At 41.9% G+C, this 9,551-nt stretch overlaps 1 long non-coding RNA gene across 1 annotated transcript; it reads right to left on the reverse strand.

Moving 5' to 3' along the window:
• Positions 1-2,131: 2,131 nt before the first annotated feature.
• On the reverse strand, positions 2,132-6,989 carry LOC115916042. The gene is made up of 3 exons (XR_004061561.1): positions 6,930-6,989; positions 3,972-4,036; positions 2,132-2,336 (listed from the first exon to the last, which is right to left on the reverse strand). It is a non-coding gene; the product is annotated as an uncharacterized LOC115916042 (long non-coding RNA).
• Positions 6,990-9,551: the final 2,562 nt, after the last annotated feature.

Genomic DNA, 9,551 nt, shown 5'->3' on the forward strand with positions numbered 1-9,551 from the left:
CCCGTTTTTCCCCCAAAATTCCCATTTTTTCCCCAAAATCCCTGGTTTTTTCCCAAAATTCCCATTTTTTCCCCAAAATTCCCGTTTTTTCCCCAAAATCCCATTTTTTCCCCCAAAATCCCGCTTTTCCCCAAAATCCCCGTTTTTTCCCCAAAATCCCCGTTTTTCCCCCAAATCCCGTTTTTTTCCCCAAAATCCCCGTTTTCCCCAAAATCCCCGTTTTTTCCCCAAAATCCCCATTTTTCCCCAAAATCCTCATTTTTCCCCCAAAATCCCCGTTTTTTCCCCCAAAATCCCCGGTTTTTTCCCCAAAATCCGCTTTTCCCCAAAATCCCCGTTTTTTCCCCAAAAATTCCCTTTTTTTTCCCCAAAATCCCCGTTTTTCCCGAAAATCCCGTTTTCCCCCCCAAAATCCCCGTTTTTTCCCCAAAATTCCGGTTTTTTCCCCAAAATCCCCATTTTTTCCCCAAAATCCCGGTTTTTTTCCCCAAAATCCCCGTTTTTCCCCCCAAATCCCCAGTTCTTTCCCCAAAATTCCTGTTTTTTTCCCAAAATCCCCGTTTTTTCCCCAAAATTCCCATTTTTTCCCCAAAATCCCCGTTTATTCCCCAAAATTCCCATTTTTCCCCAAAAATCCCGTTTTTCCCCCAAAATCCCCTTTTTTCCCCCAAAATCCCCGTTTTCCCCCAAAATCCCCGTTTATTCCCCAAAATCCCCGTTTTTCCCCAAAATCCCCGTTTTTTTCCCAAAATTCCCATTTTTCCCCAAAATCCCTGGTTTTTTCCCAAAATTCCCATTTTTTCCCCAAAATTCCCGTTTTTTCCCCAAAATCCCCATTTTTTCCCCAAAATCCCCGTTTTTTCCCCAAAATCCCCGTTTATTCCCCAAAATCCCCGTTTTTTCCCCCAAATCCCGTTTATTCCCCAAAATCCCCGTTTTTTCCCCCAAAATCCCCGTTTTTCCCCAAAATCCCCATTTATTCCCCAAAATCCTCATTTTTTCCCCAAAATCCCCTTTTTTTCCCCCAAAATCCCCGTTTTTTTCCCCAAAATCCCGCTTTTCCCCAAAATCCCCGTTTTTCCCCCAAAATTCCCTTTTTTTACCCTAAAATCCCCGTTTTTTCCCGAAAATCCCCGTTTTTCCCCCAAAATCCCCGTTTTTTCCCCAAAATTCCCGTTTTTTCCCCAAAATCCCCGTTTTTTCCCAAAATCCCCCTTTTTTCCCCAAAATCCCCGTTTTTCCCCCCAAATCCCCAGTTCTTTCCCCAAAATTCCTGTTTTTTTCCCAAAATCCCCGTTTTTTCCCCAAAATTCCCATTTTTTCCCCAAAATCCCCGTTTATTCCCCAAAATTCCCATTTTCCCCAAAATTCCCGTTTTTTCCCCAAAATCCCGGTTTTTTCCCCCAAAATCCCCTTTTCCCCAAAATCCCCGTTTTTTCCCCAAAATCCCGTTTTTCCCCAAAATCCCCGTTTTTTCCCCCAAAATCCCCGTTTTCCCCAAAATCCCAGTTTTTCCCCAAAATCCCCGTTTTCCCCAAAATCCCCGTTTTTCCCCCAAAATCCCCATTTTTCCCCAAAATCCCCTTTTCCCCCAAAATCCCCGTTTATTCCCCAAAATCCCCCTTTTTCCCCAAAATCCCCGTTTTTTCCCAAAATCCCCGTTTTTCCCCCAAAATCCCTGTTTTTCCCCCAAAATCCTCATTTTTTCCCCCAAAATTCCGGTTTTTTTCCCAAAATCCTCATTTTTTCCCCCAAAATCCCCGTTTTTCCCCAAAATCCCGTTTTTCCCCCCAAAATCCCGTTTATTCCCCAAAATCCCGTTTTTCCCCAAAATCCCCGTTTTTCCCCCAAAATCCTCATTTTTTCCCCCAAAATCCTCATTTTTTCCCCCAAAATCCCCGTTTATTCCCCAAAATTCCCATTTTTCCCCCAAAATCCCCGTTTTTCCCCAAAATCCCCGTTTTTTTCCCCAAAATCCCGTTTTCCCCAAAATCCCGTTTTTCCCCAAAATCCCCACTTTTCCCCAAAATCCCCGTTTTCCCCCAAAATCCCCGTTTTTCCCCCAAAATCCCCGTTTTTCCCCCCAAAATTCCCGTGTTTTCCCCCCTCCCCAAATAAACCACGCTGGGTCTCTCTGGGGGCAGCTTTATTGCGTCCGTCCGCCCGTCCCGTCCGTCCGCCCGTCACAGGCCGATGGTGTAGCTCCGCCCCGTGGGGTTGTGGAGGGCGGAGCACGCCGGCGACGTCACCGCCCACTCGTACCACACCTTGGTGGGCGTGGCCACGCGCCAGAACGCCACCGACACCTCCTGCCCCGCCCGCACCGGCACCGGCTGCTGCGGGGAGCCAGAAAAAGGGGCGGGGTCAGCCTGGCCACGCCCACCGAGATGCCTGATATAATAATTAAGGGCGGCCACGCCCACCAAGATGGCGGTATGATAATGAAGGGGTGGCCACGCCCTCCAATATGGCCGCTAGCGTAAGTTAACATGACCACGCCCACCAAAATGGCCGTTAGGATCATTTAGGGAGACCACGCCCACTAAGATGGCCAATACGGTAATGAAGGGTGGCCACGCCCACCAAGATGGCCGAGAGGGTCAGCGAAGAAGGCCACGCCCACCAAGATGGCCGTTAAAGTCATTTAAGGAGACCACGCCCACCAAGATGGCCAATAGGGTAATTAAGGCTGGCCACTCCCACCAGGATGCCCAATATGGTAATTAAGAGTGGCCACGCCCACAAGGATGGCGATATGCTAATTAAGAGTGTCCACTCCCACCAGGATGGCCGATATGCTAATTAAGGCTGACCACGCCCACCATGATGTCCAATATGGTAATAAAGGGTGGCCACGCCCACCGAGATGCCCGATATGGTAATCAAGGGTGGCCACACCCACCAAGATGGCCGCTAAGATAATTACAGCTAGCCACACCCACCAGGATGAATGACATAGTAATTAAGGCTGGCCACGCCCACCAAGAAAACTGACATGCTAATTAATGGCGGCCACACCCACCAGGAAGGCGTTATGCTAATTGAGGGTGGCCACGCCCACCAGGATGGCGATATGCTAATTGAGGGTGGCCACGCCCACCAGGATGGCGATATGCTAATTGAGGGTGGCCACGCCCACCAGGATGGCGATATGCTAATTGAGGGTGGCCACGCCCACCAGGATGGCAATATGCTAATTGAGGGTGGCCACGGCCACCAGGATGGTGATATGCTAATTGAGGGTGGCCACGCCCACCAGGATGCCCGGTATGCTAATTAAGGCTGGCCACGCCCACCAGGATGCAGGAGGAAGAAAGAGCAAAAGGGGGCGGGGCCAAACTTCAAAATTCCTCAATTTTTGGGGGGAATTCAGCTCAAAATTCCAATTTTTGGGGCATTTTTCAATCAGCCTCAAACTTTCTCACAATTTTGCCCAAAATTCTGAAATATTCCCAGAATTTTGCCCAAAATTCCTGGATTTTAATACCCAAAAATTCCCCCCAAAATTTAAATTTTTTTAGCAAAAATTTCCAATCAAAACAAATTTTCTGAATTTTTAAAAAATCTTCTCTATTTTAATTTTTTTTTAATTTTCTCCTAAAATTTGGTAGCGGAAATTTCCAGTATTAAACAAAAATTCCAAGTTTTTGTTTTTTGTCCTAAATTTTTTAAACTAAAATTTACGATACAAAAAGAAATTAAAAAATGCAAATTTTCTTGGAATTTTCCGTATTTTTTTTATTTTGTCCCCAAATTTTTTTAATAAAAATTTCCAGTTTCAAAAAAAAAAATTTCCAAATTCTCTTGGAATTTTTCCTCTTTTAATTTTTGGGTTTTTTCATTTTGTCCTCAATTTTTGAGCAAAAATTAAAAAAAAACAATCCCAATTTTCTCAGAATTTCCCCCAAAAATTCAGATTTTTGTTGGGATTTTGCCCAAATTTGGGATTTTTCGCCCCGTTTTTCGCTCACCTTGATGGGGAAGAAGATGGGGAACCAGGAGAACAAACCCGGCGAGTGCGTCTCGGGCCGGATGCCTGAAAAAAACCAAAAAATCCCAAATTTTCCTCAATTTTCTCAAATTCCCCAATTCCCAAAAACCTAAAAAAAATTCCAAAAAAATTAAAATTTATAAAACTCCATCAAAATTTCCCAAATTTCCCTGATTTTTCCCCCAAAAATGTAATTTTCTCCCCTAAAAATTCAAATTTTCCCCAAAAAATTCGATTTCTTTTCCCCAATTTTCTGATTTTTACCTTCAAAATTTAAACTTTTAATTTTTTTTTTAAATTTTCCCCAAATTCCCAAATTTTCCCGTTGTTTTCTCTGAAACAATTTCAATTTTTCTCAAAATATTTTTAAATTTTTTTCTCGGATTTTTCACATTTTCCCTCCAAATTTTCCCTTTTTCTCCCACCTGGCCCCCCACGTCCCACCCTTCTAAGCCCCGCCCACACCCCCCCAACCACGCCCCTTTTTCTCTTTTTTTAACCCTTTTTTCGCCATTTTCCCCCCAAATTTCTCCATTTTCCATAAATTCCCCAGGCCGGCCCCTCCCGCCCCTACAGCCACACCCAATTAGGCCACGCCCCTAATGGAAAACCACGCCCCTTTCCCTTCCTTTCATCCCATTTTCCCCCTTTTTTCCCCATTTTTCCCCCAAATTCCTCCTGTTTCCCACCCAGCCCCGCCCTTGTGCCCCGCCCAGCGAAGCCCCGCCCACAAACAACAAACCACGCCCACTTTTCACTTCCTTAACCCCATTTTCCCGCATTTTTCCCCATTTTCCCCCCATTTTTCACCAAAATTTTCCTTTTTTCCCCCAAATGTTTTCTTTCCCACCTGACCCCGCCCCTATGTCCAGCCCTGCTAAGCCCCGCCCCCAAGTTAAAACCACGCCCACTTTTTTACTCTTTCCATTCCTTTTTTCTCCTATTTCCTCTTTTTTCCCGTTTTCCCCCTTATTCTCCATTTTCACCCAAATTTCTCCTGATTCCCCCCCAGCCCGGCCCCCGTGACCACACCCTCTTAGGCCACGCCCACAAACTTTAAACCACGCCCCTTTTCCCTTTTTTTAACATGATTTTCTCCCCTATTTTTCCCATTTTCCCTAATTTTTCGCCAAAATTTCTCCATTTTCCCCTCAAATTTTTTGCTCCTCCATGCTCCGCCCCATGCCCCACCCTGCTAAGCCACGCCCACAAACCCCAAACCACGCCCCTTTTCCTTTTTTTAACATTATTTTCCTCACCTATTTTTCCCGTTTTCCCTCATTTTTTGCCCAAATTTCTCCTTTTTCCCCCCAATTTTTTTCTGCTGCTCTGCCCCCCCCACGTGCCGCCCCTCTAAGCCCCGCCCCTAACCCCGCCCCTTTTTCTTTTTTTTGGAATCATTTTCTCCCCTATTTTTTAAATTTTTATCCCAAATTTCTCCCATTTTTCACCCAAATTTCTCCGGTTTTTTTCCCAATTTTTCCTGCTCTTCCCTGTTCCATCCACTTAAGCCCCACCCTGCTAAGCCCCGCCCAGAAACTTAAAACCACGCCCCCCTTTTCTTTTTAACTCCCTTTTCTCTTCTATTTTTCCCAATTTTTATCCCAATTTTCTCCATTTTTCACCCAAACTTCTCTGGTTTTTTCCCAAATTTTCCCTCTCCTTTCCCCCCACTTTCCCCCATTTTTCCCCCACTTTTGTGCCAATTTTCCCATTTTTATTCCCAGTTTTCCACATTTTTCTCATTTTTTCCTCATTTCTCTACAAATTTTTCCAGTTTTTTTCCCTTTTTTTTTCTCATTCCACATTATGCATCTTCTTTTTCTGCACTTTTCCTTCCCATTTTCCCCAAATTTTTCCCATTTTTTCCCCACTTTTGTGCCACTTTTCCCTTTTTTATTCCCATTTCCCCCTTTATTTCTGCCACTTTCCCCCTTTTTTTTGCTTTCTTATCCCAAATTTTTTTGAGGTTTATTTCTCCATTTTTTTCCTAATTCCACTTTTTAAACTTCTTTTCCCCCACCTTTCCCCCCCATTTTCCCCCAATTTTCCCCATTTTTTCCCCACTTTTGTGCCAACTTCCCCATTTTTATTCCTATTTTTCGACTGCTTTTCCCATTTTTCAGTCATTTTTCCTCAAAAAATTTTCCCTTTTTTCCTTCTTTTCTTTTTCCACTTCCACACTTTTCCTCTTTTTTTCCCCACTTTTCCCCCCCCATTTTCCCCAAATTCCCCCGGTTTTTTCCCCACTTTCGTGCCAACTTCCCCATTTTTATTCCTATTTTTCGACTGGTTTTCCCATTTTTCAGTCATTTTTCCTCAAAAAATTTTCCCTTATTTTCCTCTTTTTTTTTTTGCACTTCCACACTTTTCCTCTTTTTTTCCCCCAAATTCCCCCCATTTTTCCCCACTTTTGTGCCAATTCCCCCATTTTTATTCCTATTTCTCAACTGGTTTTCCCATTTTCCAGTTATTTTTCCTCAAAAAATTTTCCCTTTTTTTCTTCTTTTCTTTTCCACTTCCACACTTTTCCTCTTTTTTCCCCACTTTCCCCCCCTTTTCCCCAAGTTCCCCCCATTTTTTCCCCACTTTTGTGCCAACTTCCCCATTTTGATTCCTATTTTTCGAGTGCTTTTCCCATTTTTCAGTCATTTTTCCTCAAAAAATTCTCCGTTTTTCTTCTCTTTTTTTTTTCCACTTCCACACTTTTCCTCTTTTTTTCCCCCACTTGTCCCCACCATTTTCCCCAAATTTCCCCCGTTTCTTCCCCACTTTTGTGCCACTTTTCCCCATTTTATCCCTGTTTTTCTCGGACTTTTTTTTTGCCCATTTTCGTCATTTTTCACCCAAATTTTTTGGGGTTTTTTCCCCAAATTTTTCCTCCTCCCTCCTGCCCGCCCTGTTAGGCGTTATTGCCCCGCGGCAATTCCCGCCTCACTGAGGGTGACGTCGCCGTAGAGCCGCGTCTCGAAGTAGCCGGCGGGGCCGTTACGGGACGCAGAACCCACCTGCTCGTCAGCTCCGTGTAGCGGCTGTTGTCAGGACAGGGGTCTGGAAAATCCCAAAAATTCTCAATTTTGTCCCATCCCAAAAATTCCCAATTTTTTCTCATCAATTATTAAATTTTGGAAATTTTTCCTGATTTTTAGATTTTTCTGGTTTTTCCGTTTTTCTGATTTTTCCGTTTTTTCCAGATTTTTCAGGGTTTTTGTGACTTTTCTGACTACAGCTCATTTTCTTTGGTGGAATTTAAAATTTCTCCCCCAGCAATTTTCACAAGTTTTCCTTCATTTTTTCCGATATTTTTCTGGAATTCTGCACGGTTTTTCCTAGACTTTTTTAGCATTTCTTTCTTGTTTTCTTTTCTTTTTTCACTGATTTTTGAGGGCTTTTTCTGCTTTTCAAAAACTATTTTTTGTGGGATTTTTGGTGACTTTTTTGGGGATTTCTTTCCCTAATTGCGAGATTTTCCCATTTTTTCAGTTTTCCCTGGTTTTTTTGAAACCTTTTTTCTGGGATTTTTCGGGTGTCTTTCCCTAAAATTTGGTGGAATTTTGGTTCAATTTTGGTGTTTTCCTGCAGGACGGCCAGTGCCACCTGCACCTGCCACGGCAGCTCCGTGTAGCGGCTGTCGTCGGGACAGGGGTCTGGAAAATCCCAAAAATTCCCAATTTTATCCCATCCCAAAAAATCCCAAACTTTCTCATCAATTGTTAAATTTTTGGAATGCCTTTTCCTGATCTTAGTGATTTTCTGACTGATTTTTTCCTGATTTTTTTCTGATTTTTTCCAGTTTTTTTCCAGATTTTTTCAGGGTTTTTTGTGACTTTTTTTCTGACTACAGCTCATTTTCTTTGGTGGAATTTAAAAATTTTCTCCCACAGGAATTTTCACAAGTTTTCCTTCATTTTTTCCGATATTTTTCTGCAATTCTGTGCTGTTTTTTTCTAGACTTTTATAGGATTTCTTTCTTGTTTTTCTTTCTTTCTCCACTGGTTTTGAGGGGCCTTTCTGCTTTTTAAAAAAATTTTTGTGATTTTGGTGACTTTTTGGGGATTTCTTTCCCTAATTTTTGAGATTTTTTCCCATTTTTCCAGTTTTTTCCCTGGTTTTGGAAACCTTTTCTGATTTTTTGGTTGTCACAGTGTTCTTTTTCCACAAAATTTGGTGGAATTTTGGTTTCAATTTTGTGATTTTCTCCTCTTTTTTTGTGAGATTTGGTTTTTAAAAGATTGTTGAAAAGTTTTCCTTGATTTCTAAAACTTTGGTTTATGTATTTCAGCGGTTTTCCGCATTTTTGGAGGTTTTTTCTCCCTGATTTTTCTGTGATTTTTTCCTGCATTTTTTTGTTATAATACAAATATTTCGCGGATTTATTCACTGATTTTTCTGTATTTTTGTATCTCACTTTCAGGGGATTTTTCTGGAGTTTTATGGTTTTCTGACTTTTTGTGCAGGATTTTTGGGGGGAATTTTTAGGATTTTTCCATTTTGTGAAGATTTTTCTAGTTTTTAGGGATTTTTTTTTTTCCTAAAATTTGGAAGTTTTGGTTAATTTTGGTCTATTTCCTTAAATTTTTTAGGTTATTTTCCTAAAATCTGGAGGATTTTTGGTTTAGTACAGTCTTTTTCGGTGGGAAGTTTTCCTGGAATTTTTGAGAGGATTTTTCTGGAATTTTGGGAGTTTTGCCAGCTGACCTCAGTGGAGTGGCTGTTGTCCGGAGAAGGGCACTGGAAAAATCCCCAAAAATCAAATTATCCCCAAAATCCCCAAATTTATCCCAGCCAAAATTTCCCAAACGTTTGAAAGTTTTTGGGAATTTTTTCGTTTTCAGGATTTTTTCTGATTTTTAAGCGTTTCTTTCTGATTTTAGGGTATTTTCTTGGACTTCTCATGGTTTTCCTGCTTTTTCTTGGGATAGTTTCCCTAAATTTTAGGGTTTTAATACTGGTTTTTAAGATTTTTCTGCAAGATTTCTGGAGTATTTTCCAGAAAATTTGGGGTAAAAAGGGGAAAATTGGAGGAAATTGGGAGGAAATGGGGAGAAAAATGGGGAAATTGGGAAAAAATGGGGAAAATTGGAGCAAAACTGGGGAAATTTGGGGAAATTGGGGAAAAAATTGGGAAATTTGGGGAAAATTGGAGCAAAAATGGGGAAATTTGGGGAAAATTGGGAGTAAGAATGAAAAATTGGGGAAAATTGGGAGAGGAAAATGGGGGAAATTTGGGGAGAAATTGAGAGAAAAATGGGGAAATTTGGGGAAAATTGGGAAAAAATGGATGTCCCAAATTCGGGGAAAAATGAGCAAAATGGGGAAATTTGGGGAAAATTGGGGAGGAAAAATGGGAAATTTGGGGAAAATTGGGGAGAAAATGGGGAAATTTGGGGAAAATTGGGAGAAGAGTGGGGAAATTTGGGGAAAATGGGGAAAAAAATGTGGGAAATTTGGAGAAAATTGAGCAAAATGGGAAATTTGGGGAAAATGGGGAAAAATGGGGGAAATTTGGGGAAAATTGGGAAAATGGGAAATTTGGGGAAAATGGGGAGAAAAATGGGGA

Source organism: Camarhynchus parvulus, unplaced genomic scaffold (assembly GCF_901933205.1).
Source record: "Camarhynchus parvulus unplaced genomic scaffold, STF_HiC, whole genome shotgun sequence".
In the NCBI taxonomy this organism is placed as follows: Eukaryota; Metazoa; Chordata; class Aves; order Passeriformes; family Thraupidae; genus Camarhynchus; species Camarhynchus parvulus.